We start from the raw sequence: 20,268 nt of genomic DNA on the forward strand, positions 1-20,268 counted from the left end.
ATGGTGCTTAAGTGAGTCTGCCACTAGTGTAGCATTAGCGAATATTTATTTCCAGGTCGATACGCTGCTGTAGGGTATTTGGCTGCGGTGTCTAGTGGAAGTTAGGAAAAATTCCCTAGTAGGCAAGCTAGTTGGAAATTGCACACGGCACACGGTACACGGTAGAGCTTTACCTGGGTGCACACAGCCAGCGGGTTGCCACTTCTTACTCCCTCTTCTTTCTTATTTGACATCAATTTATATTTGTAATGTCAAAACAATATATAAAAAATTTCAAATTTAATTTAAGTTGTAAGAGAGAGAGAGAGAAAGAGAGAGAGTGGTATCATTACTTATAATAATAATAATCGTAAATACTAGTGAATTTCACATAACCTGTAAAAATGTACACAAAAACGATAAAAAATCTGTGAGTATGTGAGGTGTATCGTTATTGATATTTATAAACAATTTTGGTGAAGCTGTAATAATAAGTTGAGTGAAAAAATAAAACAGGTGAAAACGTAGCAAAAGGTAAAGTACCGACCCACAAAAAATGTTGGGCAAAAGACCGTGATACATCGGCGAGGTAAAAATGGTTATATTTTTTCTACATTCCCTAGAAATCCTGAATGGTTAGTAAAATCAAAAATAATATATTAAAATATAAGTAAATGTGCAAAAACTTCTTATTTTAATACTTAATTAACATTATCTGCAGGTTTAAAGAATAGTTAAAAATTGTAAGAGTATAGGATTATGTTAGTCTATCGATATTTAAGCTTTCAACCTTAAGATTTATTTGTAGTTGTCATTTTAAATCAGAGGACTACAAATTAATAAAAAATGGAAAAAGTTTTAATGAAAACGCAATTCCCTCTATTTTTAGAGAAAACACAAGGCCTCTAATAGACTTAGATCTCGAAGAGATTTTCATCTAAGACATGCGTAATTTCTACAAGCTGTAAGTAAACTTTATATTAACTAAAAATGAAATAATAATTATGTAAAATGACACAAAATCCATTGAAAATAATTTAGCAAAATATCTGATTAATATGTTATTAGGAAATCTTGTTAATTCATCATTGTAAAATCATAACCTTTTCGAGGATATTGATATATATATTTAATCATTTTCTATATTAAAATTATTCTACGTGAAAAAAAAGTCTACATCACTTTCTTGTATATTCATTGTTTTTTCCATTCATTCTAGCTCGCTAAATCGCTGTCGATAAAAAAGAAATAAGATACAATGATATCATCATTGGAAATCGTTCATTTAAATATTGTATAGGTGGTCAGTAAAAATGCAGCTGTGCTTCATCATGCATTAACTATATAGGTTGTTAGACATCCAGTTTAACGTCCTATTTCTGCTTTTTGTAATAATTATTGCGATAGAAACACGATGTAACTCCGAAACAAGGTCAAATAAGACATATTTACAGGAATTTGTATTTCTGTTTGAAAGCTATTCGTATAATATTTTCCACTTATTCTGTTACTTATTCTGTATTGATGGAGAAATAAATAGTCAAATATGGACAGAGTGAGTGTGAGAGAAAAAGAAATAACTTTACGGTCTCACATAAGATTCAATATTATAAAATTAAAATCTTTAGATAAAAACTGAATTGTACTATTGGTTTTCTTTACAAATAAATAAATATATAATTGCAATCCTTTCGATATCACTCTTTAACAGTTTGTATTATCGGCAATTAGTAGAAACATCCATCGGCTTTCCAAACTTATAAGAATAATTTCCGTTAAATCCCTTCGTATTTTTTGTCAATTAGATATTGTTTCATTATGTAATAGAAACCTTGTTAAATGTTAAATTAGTCAAATTCATAGACAATAATATTTTTGTGCAACAATTAAACCCAATGTACTTGATAAATATTTCTTATATAAAAAACTAAGTATATTTAAAGAAGAATTGCATGTAACGAAAGATAATAAAAATAAGTCAATCAGTCAGAAAAAATTATATTCTGCATTTGTTAGTTAGTAAATCAAGCAATTGATAAGGCAATGTTCTAGATAGTATAAAACGGGTAAACAATTAAAAAAAATTGCATTCTATTACAATTATTTCCGAACATAATCATTCGCCTATCATTAAGATAAAATCTACTCTCTAATCAACACGCCGTTAGAAGAAAAGGCAAGTGACTTAAAATCTGTATTTTCGTTATCATTTTTTCTGCTTCCTTAAATTCTAACTTATTTTCCAATCTTATCATCTTCTATTATATTTCATCGATCCGTGACACGTATTCCACTATTCAGTATCAAGTTAGCACTTGCAACATAAGGTTGGTTAACGTAAAGGTCATTTCCTGGTAAAGCTTTCACGACCCTAACAATTTTATATTACGCCACAAGACGTAACATATTTAAAACTTTAGTTATTTTTAGTCTTGCATAGAATAACTTAATTTCTTTGGTTCCTAATAATATATTTTTCTTGCGAGAATTTTAAAATATTCAACTTAGCGACTTGTTTAGGATCCAACCGATGCCTTACGGTATTTATTAAGCAACAAATATTTTATCACACCGTTGTTGAGGACCTAAACTTTTAAAAATTCCTGGTCACTCTTACAATCTTCTACTATTTACTGTTTGCGTTTATTTTCTTTTTATATTTCATAATTTTTTGAAGATCCTTTGCGTCGATACTTTGCTGCTACCAAGTATTTTCTAGTTTTTAAAACATTCTCTAATTAAATATATTATATAATAAATAAATTTATTAAACCAATAGAGAACAAACTATGTCGAAGACGGATAAACCTCTACTTAAAAGGCCATAAACCAAAAAAATGCATACTTCTTATCTCAAAAATTTACTACTGTGAAAATATCGACAGGAATGGATCAGCTGACAAAGAATATTTTTTTTATATTATATTTTGGAGCATGTCCTAACATAAATATGATCGATTAACGAGAGACAATGAATTTCAAAAATATTTTTAGAATAATGCACATATTTCAAATATCATAGATAAAAAACTAGACTCATCTATAACCAATTAAGAAATCAATTCGTCTCTTTTCTTACAACTCCATTGCAGGAAGCTGAATATCTTTCCGCATTTAGTTATCTTTGCGAACTTATTAGAAGCAATTGATTACTGTTAAATATTATTAGCTTCTTGTTAAAAGCAATCGATTTTAATCGAACGATTGTAATGTAACATCCCTATTATTTGAATCATGCTTCGATGATAAAGTTAAATTAGTGTCCGAAGTCAAATTTACTACGTGATTTATTCAAATAGTAAAACGAGTATCTATGTTGCTCATAAATAAATCGTCGAAAAATGTATTAAATAAATTTACAGACTATTTTTTGATAAATCCTTATTTAAACCATTTGTACATTCTATAGATGAAAACATGTTTTTAAAAAATAAACTATTTCATCAAGATTCAAGTAGAAAACAAACTGTAAGATGATTCAACGAATTTGTCACCTTAGTGATCGCATCAGAATATCAATTTTAACACTAGATTTACGGACTGAGACAAATTAACTCATTAAAATTTTTGTTACTATATATATAAAACTTAAATACTTGCACACTTTGCACACTTGTAGTAGGTCCATGAAAATATTATTCGTTGTACTCTTAAAAAAAACTAGATATTGAGTCGTTTTCGGAAAAATGGGGGTAGAAATTTTGCAAAAATGATCTTGTATGTCTGATACGTCGGATCGATTCTTTGACAGAGAAAATATTTTTTTTCTGATCTTTTATTATTTTTGGTTTTTATTATTGTAAAGTATATTATACGACAACAACAAAAATAATAAAGCTATAAAAATCTTGGGATCAAATAAGCGCAAGAGTAGCCGAATTCATTATTAGATATCAATAAACAATCATTTAAAAAAATCTATTGCAGCGGAAGAATTCTATAAATTATGAAAAGAAGAGATCAAGAGAAATGTTGATTTCTCAATATAATAAAAAAATAATTACGTTGGCAAAACGAGGAAACTTCACATGCTTTTTAATAAAAATGCACCTTTTTATTATATTCCCTACAAAATTAATATAACGTCCTCCAGAAAAATAAAAAAAAAATTAAATTAATTGAACATACTTTATAATAAAATATATATATATATTAAAAATGAAAAAAAAGAAAAAGAAAAAAAAGAAAAATTAAAAAAAGACCAGAAAAAAATATCTTCCCTGTCGAGGAATTGATCCAACCCATTAGAGACACGAGGATCATTTTTGCGAAATTTCTATTCGTTTTTTCGAAAACGCTTGAATATCTATTTTTTTTAAATACAATAAATATTCTCATGGACTACTACAAATGTGCAAAGTTTCAAAAAAAATCAGAAAGGGGTTACTTTTACGGTCCTCCCATAAGGGTATAACAAAGAAATAGAGAGAACCCCCTTCCACCTTAAACTAAATGCTTACAGAAATACCTTATTTTATTAAGCCTTTGCCATGTTTATTTCAGAGAAAACTAACCCTCCGCTATATATTAAGTTCACAAGAACTCTTGAAGCGAAAGAAATCCAAAAATTATCGAAAAACAGGCTATAATTTAACAGAATCTAGGAATAAATCAGGGTAGTAAACAAAGCCGTGAGAAGAACAGAATTCGTAACAGAAACCAATCTCCACGCGTATCTATGTTGTAACAAAATAACAGAATACATTGTTAATAGTAAACGAACTCCTGTCTTTTACTCTGTCCTTACAACATGGACGCTTGAAAGAGTAAAATTTTATTATCAAGTAGTTTGAGAAGACGCGTGCATGTGTCCGTGCACAGTACGGAAATTGAAGATCCTTACATGAGTATACAAATATATATATACAGCATTCCTAAGACAAATAATTCACAAAAGTTACAACACTTTTAGTTATAAAAGCGCATTCCACCAAATATCTCAAACCTTATATCAGTCTGATATTTCTCGTAATGCAATAAGGCTCCTAACCAATCGGAGTTATTATTATATCCAATAATAATTACGAGTCATCTTCAGTAAATTCTAACGTCATGTAGTTAAAAAGGATCGGTAAGAATAAAAGTCAGCTATAGTCAGTAAAATGTAACCAACCTATAAGAACAAATACCCTATAAATCCAGTTTTTGATTAGTTATTAAATTCATATCCTGTATTTAGTGAAACCAATAGTAATTATTAAGTCTGTATTTTGAGTGATGAAATAATTACAATAAATCAATTTCTTTAAGGAAATTAACTTATACCAGTAACTCTGTAAATTAATTTGAATTTTATTTGGAATCTTTATTCAATGACTTTCACTTATCATTGAAATTAAGTTTATATAATAATCTATCAGCATCTAATAAAAAGGTAAGCAACTTAAAGCTCTGATTTTAAATCTCTGATCTTCGTATATTTAAATTCTATTTCTTCCTATTTTGCTATTACATTACCTTCATTTACATCTAATCTAGCTATGTCATCTGTTTCTTTACCCAGCATCCAACTCACGTTCAAGAAGATCATTCTTTGGTAAAGGCTTAATGATTTAACCAAGAAAAGACCACCTTTGTAAATATTATTAAACAGGACATAACAGTTATATAATATTAGTTTAATACAACTTGAATAATAATCCCCAAATTGACACGATGCGGTAAAATATCAAATATTATGTTCCACCGACGTTAAATAATACGTTCGATTCGTGGTAAAGTACATAGTCGGCCTACGTTAAGCGAATTTATACGTAGGTGTGCGAGCCACTTATTATTCGCCACCCTTGTTTGGTCGAATACATACATACAATACTATTCAAAAACATTTTAATCTCCCCTTAGAAGAACATGGTCGAGTAATCGAACTCCTTACTTAAATTCAAACTCCGCTGTGATTTCAAGCAGGTAATAAAATGAAGCGTATCGACAGCTCATTCATTTGCACGCTACTAATCTGTAATATAGTTGGAATTTACATTTATTGATTAAATGCTTAAAATAAACGAAAATATTTGAGTCAACAATGTTATTTAAATTTATGGCATTGTAAAAAATATTAAAAATACCTAACTTCAGTGGTAAAAAAAAATTATTTTCTATTTCATTGCTGATTGAACTAATGACCCATGGAAAATCTTGCACGCAAGCTTTTCTTTCATAATTTTATTAGACCCACACAACGGAACGGTCAGAATAAATTCGAATCAAAAACAAAGCTAAACCTAGAAAATGATGTAGTTGATTCTCACACGTAAAAGAGCCTTGGCAGATTAATATTTATATTACAGCTAGCATTTTATAATAAGGTAATGAACTAACGCAACAACTACTATTTTCCTATATAACTAAGTAGTCCAGTTCTAAGCAACAAAAGATAATAAAAACTAAAAATCATTTTCACTGATTAATTATTTAATTTAAACTATTCATAATTCATCAAAAGTCTACTACGACCGATTAACTAATGCGGTCTATTTAAAATTCTTCTAAAAGCCCTATTCTGGGAAACTGTAATCGCAGTCATTCTCAAAACAGTTTGAACGATTTCACATTATAATTTTACTTTACACACACACACACAAACCAAATATATAATTTGTAAAGATAGTTATATTTAACTTATTGACCTAAGTATTAGTTAAATTGTAAAAACGGCGTCTCTTATCTTTTTTGAGAATGGAATTAATATTTTTGTTATACAGATAATAATATTGTAATTATTACTATTATTGGAATATATTATATTTTTTTTAATTCGTATATCCCGTTTTGTATTTCGCGACACATTATAATCACGAGTTTCGACAACCTCTTTTTCATACTATTTCTTTTTACTATTCTTGTAGTGCTCAATTCCCATATTTACGAACCTCATTTTGAAGTATCGTATATTCGCTTAAACCTTATTAAGTAACCAAAAGTAGGTCATTATAAATCTATAAGTTAACGATTTTAGGGCCGTTTACATTAAGTAAAACGTGTTGTGTAGGCAGCATGACCAGAACAAACTGTTTCAGCAATTACAGACCTTAAGAGCAAATAAAGTTTATTTGAGATGATCCGAGACATGACAAGGTGTAGCAGAATTCGACAATTTTTTGTACTTTATATCAATAAATATTCTTTCCAATATTTTAATCACAGATTATTATATGAAATACATTAAAAAATTTTAATGCAAAATGCGTAAAATTTTAAGGCAAAAACTTTACTACACTTTACTTTTGGTCTAAAGGAAACATTAACTGTGATAATGTGATTTCAAAAACAGAATAAGGAACATGGAAAGAGTAAAATATCGATTAAACAAATATTGATCAATAGAATAATTGATATTTTAAATAATAACAATTAATAATAAGCTCTTTCGGTTTGTAGCGGATAAAGTAAACTAAACATGCTACCGGATACGACACTTCTGAAAATGCAGTGTTTGTAAACACACATCTGCGCACATACAATAACAGTGCTTTATTTTCGGTCTCCGTTAGTCTCCTAATGGAACTTTCGCATTATTTCATACGAAAATATCGGAAATAGCGGAAATAGGAAACGTCTCATTCCAATGGGTGATGGGGGAGGGAAGAGAAGAGGAAAGGTGAAAATATTCTCTCTCCCTTAGTTACACTAAATTTGTAGTATTTAAGTATACAATGCCGTAGATTGGCCCTTACTAGAGAAAGTAATTCATGCATAAGAGAAAAAAAGAAAAAAAGTTACCAGCACTTGATATAAAATTAAAATTTTATGACAGTGATAATAATTTATTAATTTTTATAACGGATTATTTATTCCCACGAGTCCAGCTCGCTACCTCTTTTTCTACTTAAACAATTCTTAAGCTTATAGGAGTAGAATCATTGACACAATTTCAGTGAAAATGAATAGAACCTTTGTCTAAATAACTATTATAAATCCTGATACAGTTCTGTCGTCGTTACACCATTGATAATCATTTTGTATGGGAAAGTCAACGATGGTTTGTTTTGAAATATTTGTTTAACATTTAAATAAAAATGTGTAAAATAAAATGTTTAAATCTTTTTTGTCATAAACTACTAAAACGAATATTTTACATTTTTTCTAATTATGGTATACATTTAAGTTTTAAATATTTATTGAAACACGTACCATTTATCTAGGACAGAGATCTTTTCAAGAAACTATACATATTTCATTTTAATTCTCCCATCACTTGTTAGTAAAAATTTGAATTTTTTATTATTGTCATTTTAATAAAAATATATAAACAAGAATTCAAATCACTGACTCAAGACTTCTTGTAATATTAATTTTACAAATATACGTTGCGATTTTTAACAAAACAGAAATTAGTTGGGAAAGCTGTCTATGTAACCAAGAGTTGTTGCGAAGCTCGACGTGTCGGCTGTAGACGAATGAAAAAGTTGTGCTCGTTATCTTTGCATGACCGAACTATATTCTTTAAATGGAACACCTGATTCAAGTCATGTTTTAAAATAAAAGAGAACGGTGCAATAGTTATGAGGACTTATGCAAAGAGAGTACGTGATTATTAGTGAACACAATTCTGGTTAAATCTTTAAATCTGATACAAGTTTCTCGGTTATGTTAACCGATCTACTTAACTGAAAAAATAAAGAAAAAACGTACTATTATCTTTCTCTCATATAATAACATTCTAATATAACGATAAAACACGCGTAGCATTTTTGTACGTTTATGTTTGCGCATACAAAATGAGAAAACTTTTGGTTCCATTTCAATTCGAAGAAACTTTCTTCTCAAGTATTGTGATAAAAACATAAGTTTTTCTATTTCCCTTTAAAAATTGTTCTATTTTCGTAAAAAAAAAAACTTTCTTTTTTATTTTGAATGTAATCATCTTTCTTCGATTAAAACATACAAACAATATATTTTCAGGAATAGTTTTAAATTTACTGGACGCTATAAATAATTTTAAATTAAAAAAGAAACTTCACAATTTCACAACCAATGATTTTAAACAACCCAAAGTCATTGAAATAAAAAAATTTCTACGCTAGCACACGTAGCACGGGGTTGGTTTTATTCATCTGAGTTTTTCAACAAGTGTAATACACGTTTGGTAGACCCTCTTTGCTACACGTGTATCTGCTCGTATGCACAAGTGTCTTACGACTGTGGAAACATTTACGAGTATTTCATTTTTGTGAACTGTAAGGACATGCGAGTTTCATTCAATAAAGATACGTAGTTTTACCCTTCTTCTGCATGACTAATATAAATTAGAAGCATGTTCTTGTTTCATTGAACTTTCTCTGTACGCATCACCTTCCCGTACAATAACTTCCGTCCTATGAACATTATTTAACAATAATAAAGTTTCGTTAGATTCCGGTAGAAAAATGAAAATAAAGACGTAGACGAGACCACGCATAAAAAATGTTTTAAACAATTGTAACAATAGTTAACTGTAAAAAATTATTACTATTATTATTATTAAATTATTATTATTTCTAAAAATATTGTAATTTGCGCGAAATAAATAATATTTAACCATTTATTTTGATTTAATGAATCATTTATTAACATTGTATTCCCATAATTTTCTATTCGAAGAATCAATTTATGGAAAAAAAAACCCTAAGATTTCATTCATAAAAAATACCTATCATCATCTTAAAATCTCGTAAAAATTTTACGATGAGAAGATATTATTTTTATTATCTGACACGACCCTCCCTGGTAATAAAAACAACTGGAATACAGTTTTCTAATAGCAAAAAATATATATCACACCTCTTGATCGAAAATGAAGATCTTCCGATGAGACAGCAATTCAATCTTCGATTTTTTAAATTGTGCTTGCTCGTCTCGATTGAATGCGCAGTACTCGTAAATTTAATATTTTTAAGGCTCTCATACCTAAAAACGACATTAACATGAAGGATTGAATATCCGTCTAAAAGGTTATTTTTTATATATAATATCCAATGTTTCTTCTATTTTACAAAATCTTAACTACGTTTATTCAAATTTATTACTAAACGTTTATAACTCATTGAAATCGTGAAATACTATTTCACTTTGAACGTAATTTATTGTAAAGCAAGTTACAGAATCGATTACCCTATTCTACTTCATACAGGATGAGTGTAATAACTATTACGAACTGAAAAAATTCATTTATCTTTGGTTTCGTTGATAAATATATTAAAAATAATACAAGTAATTGTGGAAAATTACTCAACTGCAAGAATCGCATTTGATGATGTAAAGAATTTTTCTTTCAAATAATGTTTTTACCATATTTCCAGGTCGTCCATATTGCTTTTTTACAAAGCCCAAAAAATCTCTTCACCCACACTCTCGCGACTGTTTGAATAAAAAAATACCAAGATTCAATATCAAAAAGTTATTAGTACACGAAAATATGGTGAAAAAAATATCTCATAATTCGTGCGACTTTAATTTTTTGGTTGAATTTAAAACAGAAGTTTTTGGAATACAAAAATGAATGATTCAAGAACTACATATTTTTACGATCATATTTTTAACAAATGTAATAACGCATATGTACGACATTTAAAAGAAATAGAATTGTGTTCCTTCTAAACAAATTAGCTTTTAACATTGTATCCTAACACTTTACCATTTAGTCTTACGAAATGATTAAAAAAAAACAATTAAGTATAATTTAAATAAAAAAATACTAATGACTTTGAAATCCTATAAAAAAATTTATTTTAAGAAACAATGTCTCCTATCAGATACAGCCCTTAAAATAGTGTAACATTGTCCTAAGTATTTTTTTCGTAAAATAAAAAATAATTAGGTTATATTACCAGCTCGTAATTGTTACAGACTAACTCTGTATTTACTTATAAATTACGTTAATGTTATAGTTAGTGTTCGGTGAAATTAGGGTACTTGACCGTTTTGTATTGCGCGCGGAATAGGTTAGATAGCGACGGCGTGGAGTCATTAGATTTGGTAGAATCACACCCTAAACAGGATCGGTCACGATGGCCTTAGTTGAGTTGTGTGGGCGCGCGGGGACATTAAAAATACATGTAGGACCGCCTTAGCGCGCCAGGTACATGCGAGTGCGTCTTGAGGTAGGTAGGAGGGGAGATGCGTGCGTGGGGCCTTGGTCTCGAGGGCGCACGCGGTAGTCCAGATCTGGATAGCGAGAGAGAGTGTTAGTTTCTGAAAATAGAGAGTGACGCTATATTGGCTTTGTTGTGAGAGCTGTGGTGTTCTTTGTGGTGCGCTTCCAAGCTACTAACGTGTGAGTTTTAGGGGTTATTGCAGAGATACAACCATTTAGGGGTTGTTGCAGAGACACAACCAATTAGGGGTTGTTGCAGAGACACAACCAATTAGGGATTGTTGCAGAGACACAACTATTTCAGGGTCGTGCCGAGACACGACCATTCGAGGGTTGTAGCTGCAAGGCTACAACCATTCCTTTTACTGAGAGTTGCGGTGTTTCTTTACAGTGCTTGCCGGTCTACCAACGTAGGATAAAGTTGCAGCGATACAGGCTACGTTCAGGTTGAGGTGGTTAGCGACAGGTATAACGCGCATTGTAGGACTGATAACGCGTCTAACAAGGGGACCTTTACACTGAGGCCGAAACGGATTTTTACGAGCTTTGGTATATTAGTAGTATACTTTGAGGTTGTTATCGTGTTATAATTGTATAAATGATGAACAACTCCCCTTATACTAGCCTTTTGCCCAGGACAGCTTCGGCAAATTGTGTTTTGTCTTATACAATCTCTCGATCGTAAAACTTTGCAAAAGTCTTCGACTCCGCAGTCGATTCTTCCGTGCACCTAAAGAGATCTATATTAATTCCGCTTCTCTTTGCCGATGATGATGCTGCGTGACAAAAGCTGTATGCTGTAAAATGTCCTTATTACCTCTACTGTTTTTTAGAACAGTCTTTATCCAGCGACTGAATGTCTGACAAGGGGACCTTACACTGGGACCCCCACAGATCTTAACGAGCTTTGGTATATTAGTAGTATACTTTTAGGGTGTTATCGTGGTAAAGGGTTTTTTCAAAATGCGCAGTCGTTTTTGAGAAAAAAGGTTTTGAAGTTTTGACTTTTGTAGTATATATGTTTAAATTCTTTTAATTTCAACTGTGTATCAAGTGACGCGATAGCGTCAGTAGTAGCGTTCTCACTTCTCGCGCGGTTAGTCAGTGTTCGATCCTTCGTGGGGAAAGTTTCTTTTATTAATTTTTTTTCTTTCTGTTTTCTAATTTTTTTTTCATATTTATTAATTTTTATATATATACAGGAAAGAGAAAATTATTTATTACAAAAAAAATTAGAAATAATAAATTTTTTAAAATCTTGCGCAAATAATAAAGGAAAATTGATTACTTGAATTACAGTTAACATTTTATTTTTTAACAGGTATATAAAAATAGATAAATCTTCAATGTACTGACAAATAACAATCGTATATATTCTAATCATTAAAAATTTCATGTATAATTTTTTTATATCTATGAGTTATAATTATATTGTACATTTATTATTATTTATAATAATAATAATACTAGTTATAGTTATATTGTACATTTATTATTATTTATTAAACGCAGGTTCCAGAGTGATAGTTCTCGTAAAAGCATTCAAAACAATAAATTTTTTCATATCTCGCGCAATTAATAAAAGATGACTTGTTACATGAATAACGTTTTTTTGAAAGATTTGTTGAAAAACAAACCTGATTAACGTTTAAGAATATTTCTCTTTCATTTGGTTTTAATAATTTCAAAGCGTACTATGCATATCGAATCATTTTATGAAAAATTTTTGATGATAATTGATGATGGACTATTGATTGTATCTTGATACAATCTTCACAAGAGATAAATGTTGAAGAGAATATAATACAAGATCATTGATAGGTGACTTTCCAACTTCTTCAAGTGGAAGGGATCTTCTTACTTCAAATGTGCCTTCCAAGTCCTGAGCAGCACTATATTCTGGAGACATTGGATTATATCCAGGTGACGTTGGACTCTATATACCCCTGACTGTTGCTTATTATCATCCAAAATCTGCTGCTCACTAACACTAGATAGTGGCTGTCTACCACATGCGCCCGAATCATCGGGACTTTCAAAACAACTCTCATCTAATTGGTTAACATAAGTTGGATCAAACGTTGGGCACTCCAGGCCATGAGTCATACATTTTATACAATCAAACAGAAATCCCTTAGGAAAAGGGCCATCCAAATAGAATTCCTCTTCATTGACTATATCCCTAAATATATATACATGATGGTAAGATTTCCCCTTCAAAATATGTAAACTCATCTCCATCCGGCCGTTCAAACATTTTCTCTTTTAATTCGAAGATATCCTTTCCATAAGCGATGAATCCGTGCTCTCGCACATCAATATCAAAGGTCTTCAAGATATACTTTGCTAATCATTCCTTATTTCCGACACACCGCTCAAAAGCACAAACGATTCCTTCTGAATCGTCCAATTCAAGATTTTTTTTTTCCCTTTTTGAGAGATCCGAAGATCCCTCAAAAAGGAGAACAGAAGTTGCGGAATCCAGGTTACGGATTCCACCAGTTTAACTAGTGGATATGTGGGACTCCCGAAGCCTACCCACTAAACCGCTATCTCCTTTAGTTCTTCCCCCAACCAGGTACAATGTTGATATTACTTCTGTGTTGGGGGATCCATGTCTTTGTCGTCTTTGTCTTGTACGGTTCGCTTAGTATCAGTATGTCCGCGTCATGTACGTCAGCTATCTGAGGAAGTAGCATGTCTGCTGTCCTGCTTCTGTTTAGGTTTCCCTGTATTATCCTGTCCATCGTCCTGCCCTCTTTCTACACTCCTCCAGTGCAGTCCGGAAAACCGCACAGCTCCTGGATCCCGCGAGATGCGCCGTTTCACCGTGCCCTTCCTCAGTGCACTGAAAGCAAGTCGGCCCGTTCTTGCAGTCCGCTGCAAAATGTCCCGTTTCACCGCATTTTCTGCAGCTTTTCGTCCTGTCCAATTCAAGATTACTGAATAATCTGATAACTACATCCAACGTTGACTGCGACATCTTGTGAAGTAGATGTAAAACTTCGGTACACAATAGAAATTACAATATAAAAGATGTTAATTGACAGGTATATATATATATATATCCAACAAGCAATTTCCGGGTCTGAAACCAGTATCCCTGAAAAATCGCGAGAGATAAATCTTCATTTATCTATTTTCATATACCCGTTAAAAAATAAAATATTAACTGTAATTCAAGGATAAACTTTTCCTTTATTATTTTCGCAAGATGTGAAAAAATTTATTATTTCTAATTTTTTTTGTAATAAATAATTTTTTCTTTCCTGTATATATTTAAAAATTAAAAAATATGAAAAAATAATTTGAAAACAGACAGAAAAAAATTATTAAAAAAAAATTCCCCCATGAAGGATCGAACACTAACTAGCGGCACGAGAAGCTCGTTAAAATCCGTGTTGGCCTTAGTGTAAGGTCCCCTTGTAAGTAGGTTGCGGTATCTCGAATAGTTGTGCGGAAACAAAGGTAAGAGAGCTCTCTAGCGTAAGGAAGAAAGAAGTCCCTCGCGACCAAAAAAGGGTGCATGCGTTCATTGTGTAGCTTTTCCACATGGTACTACTTATTGTATCATTTGTTTGAATAAAGTCTCCGCTTGCCCTGGCTTTTCTCTCAACTTCGTGAGAGTTTTCATGCCGAGGCAAGTGTTCTATACCGCGTAAAGTTGTGTTGATTGATTTATTTATCCTTTCCTATCTCACTCATTCGTCCATTGAATTAACCGAACTCACGACAATAATTTCAAATTGCTTAAGTCTTATATTCTTCAAACATTTTGAGGTCCTTCGAGCCGAATGTGGCAAAAGTAGTGCTAGGAGGAACTTTCAGCGTAGAGGTATACCTGTTTTGGAGAAGGATGATATTCCTGACGAGATGTGGAGTGCCAGCGGAATTGCTGAGTTAATTGATCTTGGATGTATAATAGTTTCTAACGTAATCCCAAGTGATAGTACATACCGTCTCGTTAAATTGTACCCTTCAGTGAGTAGATATTATTCCAACTACTAGTATAAACGCGAGGATTTCCGCAACGCTACCAATGATGTTGGTACGGAACTGATGTTGATGAGGAACGAACTCACGACAATAATTTCAAATTGCTTAAGTCTTATATTATACAAATAGTTAGATTATATGTAAATGTGAAATGTACAACAGATTTTCATTTCCGTTAAAGTATAATAAATATAAAATAATTGCAAATATATATAAGAAGGTATCAACGTTACTTAAGTTTATTTGCGAGGAAGAAAAAACGAATGGAAAAGTAGGAGAATGAGTAACATACTAAAGACGACCGTACATGCTATGCCTTTATAATATAAGTACCTACGTTTTAACTCTTGCGACCCCGTTGCGTTTACTTCAAAGTAAATAATTAAGTGAGTGTCACTATATTCGTGATTCACATTTTCAAAAAGAAGCCATTTAAGATTCTTATGTCACAAGTTTACCAAGTGGAGAAGTGAATAAAATTATAAAAGGTCGAATAACACGTACTCGTTTTTTTTTACTAAATGATTAGGATTTAATCTAAATTTAATATTATTATTATTATTACTATTTACACATTATTTTACAATTATTAAATAATTATTTATTAATTGTAATTATTTATACTTAAACAACTTAAATGATTACCGTTATAATTTCGTATTATTATTTCTGTTCGGCGATATTTACGTTGTAAGAATAATTTATATTGCGCGCGGAATAGGATAGGCGGCGTATGCGTTAATTAAGTTGCGAGGGCGCGCAAGGGCTGTCGAGATGCGTGCGGACACGCCTTACCATGCAAGAAGCAGGGGTGAGCGTCTTGAGGTGTGCGGGGGGAATAGGATGCGTGGGGCCGTGTGCACGCACGAGTCTCATTCTGTTGTTCACTCTGGTTTGAGCTACTAACAGTGTTTGTTCTCACCTGGAGCTTTTCATTATCTTGGCCTTTTGTTCTAGGCAACGTGAATAGAGCGTGTGTGAGTGAGTGAGGAGTGTGTGGAGTTTTTTTGAGTTTTTGTTCCCAACAGGCTCTCCACGTGGGCTTCTAGTCGGGCAGTTGTACGGAGGTCTACAACCTGTCTCCAGGCTCCCCATGTGGGCTTCTAGCTGGCCAGGTGTAGCGAATTGCCTGCAACCTGCCGTCCGGCTCCTCACGTGGGCTTCTAGTCGGAGCGTTGTACCGTATCTCCGCAACTTGTCTCCAGGCTCCCCACGTGGGCTTGTGGCGAATTATCTGCGACCGGTCACCAGGCTACCAACGCGAGATAAGGTTCTGGCCAGACCGGCCATCGTTAGGTGCGGTAAGAAACCGCGTGCGTTCGATTGTCGTCTTGCGTCGGAAGCGAACAGTAAGAGAGCTCTCTAGCGTGCGACCAAAAGGTACCTCGCGTCGTTTATTCTATTAATATATTTTCTTTCAGCGTTTTGTTTGTAATTGTATGCTTCATCAGTTCATTGAATAAAGTGTTCTCTTGCCCCGGCTTTTCTCTCAATTCCGTGAGAGTTTTTATGCCGAGGCAAGTAGCTTTGTGCCGTGTAAAAGTGTTTTGCTCATTTATCTATCCTGTCCTATCTCACTCATTCCAGCGTTAAACTGTAAAATAGAACTCATTGGGAGGGATTCGACCATTTTCTGGTCACGTATATAATTGCTAGAAACATTGGTGCCTCGGGTGAGGAGTGAGTGATAGGTGGGATTGATAAATTCGTAAAATCGGAAAACGCTTGCGTCTTTGTTCCTCGGTTCTTTGTGTGGACCTCTTTGTGGCTGTGTCTGAGTGTTGCGTCATCGTTCTTTGTCCGCTGGGATCGCGTGGCGCGTGTGGATTCGAGACGTGCCACGTGTTGGGTCTTCACTTCCGGCCGCACGGCTTACCCCCACTTAGCTAGCGCTTCACTTCCGGCCGCACGGCTTACCCCTACTTAGCTAGCGCTTTACTTCCGGCCGCACGGATTCCTTCTTCCGGTTTGAGACTTATGCTGAGCGTTAGGCCCGTTGGTGGGGACGCGAACAGCGAGTAGTGGGAGATCTGAGAGTGGGACCACGGTGGGGCGGCATAGCGCCGCGTTTCCTTGGTTACGGATTAAATATCCGCGTCTTCTAGCACGCGCGTTCTTCTCTTTCCCCTCTTCTTCGTCTACCGTTTCGGAGAGCAGAGTGGGGACAGGACAGCTTTCCTCCGTGTTCTAGTTGTCGTTACATTTACTAACTCCATTGTTCGTTTTTCGATTCGCTCATCATGCCTCCTGCTGCTTTGAATAAGTTGGTCGCCCTGCAGGGGACGCGTTTAGCCGAGCTTAAGAGTATCCATCGTCGGTTAATGGCTAGACCGCTTGCGTCCCTGGAGGTCGATCTGATTCAGCCGGGAATAGATGCGTTGGCTACGGTGTTTGCGGCGGTGCGGCAGACCCACGAAGAGATCGCAGTCAGGCCGGACGCTCTGAACGACCCGTATATGATAGAGGATGAATTGAGGAAATCCGTGAAGCATATGATGAAGCCTTTCGCGCGTTCGTAGCGTTGCGTCGACAGCTTGTCCAATCAGAGGCGTCCACCCCCACAAGGGAATCTTCCCACCCCCAGGGTTTCGGATTAGATCCGAGTTTTTCAGAGCTTCCAAAGATGTCACTGCCGAAGTTTTCGGGCGATGAGGAGGATTGGGAGAACTTTTTTGACAGTTTCAGGTCCATGGTGCACGAGGCCCCGCGACTGGACGATACCGCCAAGTTGCGATATCTGAAATCGTGCTTAGTCGGTGAGGCTGCAGGATGGATTAAGGATGTGTCGACTAGCACTGCGAATTATGCTAGCACTTGGGAGGCGTTAAAGGCACGGTATTATAATCCGATGCTCCTTCTGTTTAAAAAACTTCAGGCATTGTTGGATCTTCCGCGTCTTAAGAGGGAGTCCATCGCAGAGTTGCGTTCACTCCTTGATAGGATGCAGTGTATAGTTAGGTCTCTGAAGAATGCGGGTTGGCCGGTAGAAAATTGGGATAGCATACTTTATTTCTTGCTAGTTACGCGATTGGACGTGGACACGCGTAAGTCGTGGAATGCGGAACTCATCTCGATGGAGGGGTTGATCACAGCTTCAGGATCGGAGTCAGGAAGGAGAGGCGCCCCTGGGCCCTGCTTCATGCCCACGTTCGCGGAATTGGTCGGATTTCTCGAGAAGAGGGCTCGGGTTTGTGCAGTGCAGGGGGAAAACCGAGGGGAAAAAAGGGTAGCTCCCCCCCTAGATCAAATCTCCCCCGCAAGGTTCATCATTCGAGGGGTCCGGCGATCACGACTGAGGGGTTTGGAAGTGGTGTTCAGTGTCCATTTTGTGAGGGTCCACACCGGGTGTTTGGGTGTGTTCGGTTCAAGTCAATGGCGTTACCGGAGCGGATACGAGAGGTTGGGCGTTTGGCCTTGTGTGCCAATTGTCTCGGGCAGCATTCGGGGAAGGCTTGTTCCTCTAAGGTGCGCTGTTCCGCGTGCAAGGGCAAGCACCATACGCTTATCCATACGCCCAGTAGAGTAGGAATGCAGAAACCCGCTTCCAGAGCGGTTGCGGGAGGTTCGGGAATTAATGGGACTGGTGCGCCAGTGAGTTTGCATGCGGCTACGTCCTCGGATAGCGTTAGGAGTATTCTGCTTGCCACTGCACGAGTTTGGGTAGCAGGCACTAAGGGGAAGGGAACATGGGCACGAGCGCTTCTGGATCAGGGATCGGAGGTTTCCTTTGTTTCCGAAAGGATCACGCAGTTACTCGGATTGTCTAAGCGGCGTACTTATGTGCCTCTTTCAGGACTAGGGGCAGTTGATGCGGGTACGGCCCGGTCGGGGGTACGAGTTACTATCCGGTCGGCGGTCGATACCACCTTCCAGGTCGAGGTAGATGCTCTGGTGTTACCAAAACTAACTTCTCTGCTTCCGTCTATCAATTATACTTCCAGGGTTGGCGGAGACCTGTTCAAGGACATTCCGTTAGCAGATCCAGAGTTTGTCGTCTCGAAGCGGATAGATGTAATTTTAGGTGCCGATGTTTACGGCCAATTGCTCCGGCCGGGGATAAGAAGATTCTCGACGTCGCAGCTCGTCGCGCAGGATACGGCGCTTGGGTGGATCATCTCCGGACCGGTGGATGGGGGAGCTGCACGGCGGGCGGAGGCTACAGCGACTACCTCTTCTTCGCTGGTTTTGCACTATTCGGCTCAGGAGGAATTGAATCACATTTTGCAGCGGTTTTGGGAGCTAGAGGAGGTGTTAGATGCGCCTAAGAGATTGAAACCAGAGGAAGAGAAATGTGAGTTAATTTTTCAGGAAACGCATCGGAGGGATTGGAGAGGTCGGTACGTGGTGCGGCTACCGCTAAGGCAGGAGCTTCCCCCAGTGGTCGAGGAGACAAGACGGATGGCCCTTAGCTCTCTTGCTTGTTTGCACCGTAGGTTTGCGCGGGATTCACGATTGGCTCAGGCGTACCGTGACTTCATGAGGGTGTACGAGGAGCTAGGCCACATGTCACGAGTCCCGAGGTCGGAGGTCCTGCGCCGAGAGGCATGGTACTTACCTCACCATGCCGTGGTGCAGCAGGATGAATCCAGGTGGAAGCTGAGGGTGGTATTCGATGCCTCTCGGCGTACGAGGGACGGACACTCGCTAAATTCCTTTTTACTTACAGGCCCTCCATTACAGAGCGATCTTTCTTTAATCTTGCTCAATTGGCGTAGGTACCGAGTGGCGTTCACGGCTGACATTGTAAAGATGTTTCGTCAGATTCGAGTGGTGCCGGAACATCAGGACTACCAGCGGATTATCTGGTCGCCTGACGCAGCATCTGAACCGGTGGAATTTCGTTTGAATACTGTCACTTACGGCACAGCTTGCGCTCCCTACCTGGCGATTCGTACCCTGTCGCAGTTAGTACGGGATGAAGGTTCGCGGTATCCATTGGGATCTCGGTGTTTGGAGTCGGAGACGTATGTCGACGACACTTTTGCCGGTGCGGATGACATACCGACAGCAGTTAGAAAGAGGGATGAACTGATTAAGTTGTTAGATTCTGCTGGCATCCAGTTAGATAAGTGGGCGGCTAATTCTATAGAGGTTCTTCCAGATTCTGCACGACCGGGTGTGGAGAAACACATAGAAGGTAATCAGACGGTCAAAACGTTAGGAGTTCGATGGGTCCCGGAACAGGACGAATTTAGGTTCGACGCGGCTAGCGTAGCAGA

The 20,268-nt window shown here is 35.8% G+C and overlaps 1 long non-coding RNA gene across 3 annotated transcripts; it reads left to right on the plus strand.

Annotated features, from left to right (window-relative positions):
• The first annotated feature begins 278 nt into the window (after positions 1 to 278).
• On the plus strand, positions 279 to 1,665 carry LOC122520428. Of its 3 annotated transcripts, XR_006304532.1 has the most exons (4): positions 279 to 409; positions 496 to 614; positions 701 to 943; positions 1,199 to 1,665. It is a non-coding gene; the product is annotated as an uncharacterized LOC122520428 (long non-coding RNA). The 3 variants fall into 3 exon arrangements; XR_006304531.1 differs by having other exon boundaries at positions 279 to 614; XR_006304533.1 differs by having other exon boundaries at positions 279 to 614; positions 869 to 943.
• The last annotated feature ends 18,603 nt before the right edge of the window (positions 1,666 to 20,268 follow it).

Source organism: Polistes fuscatus, unplaced genomic scaffold (assembly GCF_010416935.1).
Source record: "Polistes fuscatus isolate 324 unplaced genomic scaffold, CU_Pfus_HIC Scaffold34, whole genome shotgun sequence".
In the NCBI taxonomy this organism is placed as follows: Eukaryota; Metazoa; Arthropoda; class Insecta; order Hymenoptera; family Vespidae; genus Polistes; species Polistes fuscatus.